The following is a 614-nucleotide window of genomic DNA, read 5'->3' as shown; positions in this document are numbered from 1 at the left end:
TAGAAATTATGAAGACGAATTTGATTATTTATTTTGTTGGGTTAAATGAAACAGTTCAGAAAAATCGTACTTAGTTTTTTATTTATTTTTTTTTTTTTTTTTTTTTTTTTTTTTTCTTCTGGGGGTGAGTTTCCTGTTTCCTTGTTTAACTGCTTATTAGTTAGTGGCAGTAATGCACTTTTAAGTAGTTTGCCAACCACCATAAAACACTACAAGAAGAAGAACAATAAAACAGTAAATTCAAAATAAAAAGGAGAGTTAAATATTAGGGGAAAAAATTAATACAAAGTATATATGCTACTATGATTGCATGTAAGTTAGTTCAGAGGTCAATTATTGTTGTGAGAGAGAAAATAAAAATGGTTTTTTACATTGCCTCCATTTTTCAAGGATTTATTTAATGGAAAGAGATCCTCCCTGCTCTATTAAAGCGCTTTACTTCAGTCTTTATGTCTGTAGGTTCAGATCAACATGTTAAGTCCTGCATTCCATTTCAAACTAGGTTTGTTTCTGCTTTTGCTCCAACATTAAAGGCAGAAATACTGGTCATTTTGACTTTAGAGAAAGGTATTTCTGATATAAACCACTCAGTCCATCTGATAAATGTCAAATGG

The sequence above is a fragment of the Cyprinodon variegatus genome, unplaced genomic scaffold (assembly GCF_000732505.1).
Source record: "Cyprinodon variegatus isolate N-32 unplaced genomic scaffold, C_variegatus-1.0 Scaffold2490, whole genome shotgun sequence".
In the NCBI taxonomy this organism is placed as follows: domain Eukaryota; kingdom Metazoa; phylum Chordata; class Actinopteri; order Cyprinodontiformes; family Cyprinodontidae; genus Cyprinodon; species Cyprinodon variegatus.
Note: the sequence above shows the minus strand (reverse complement) of the source record.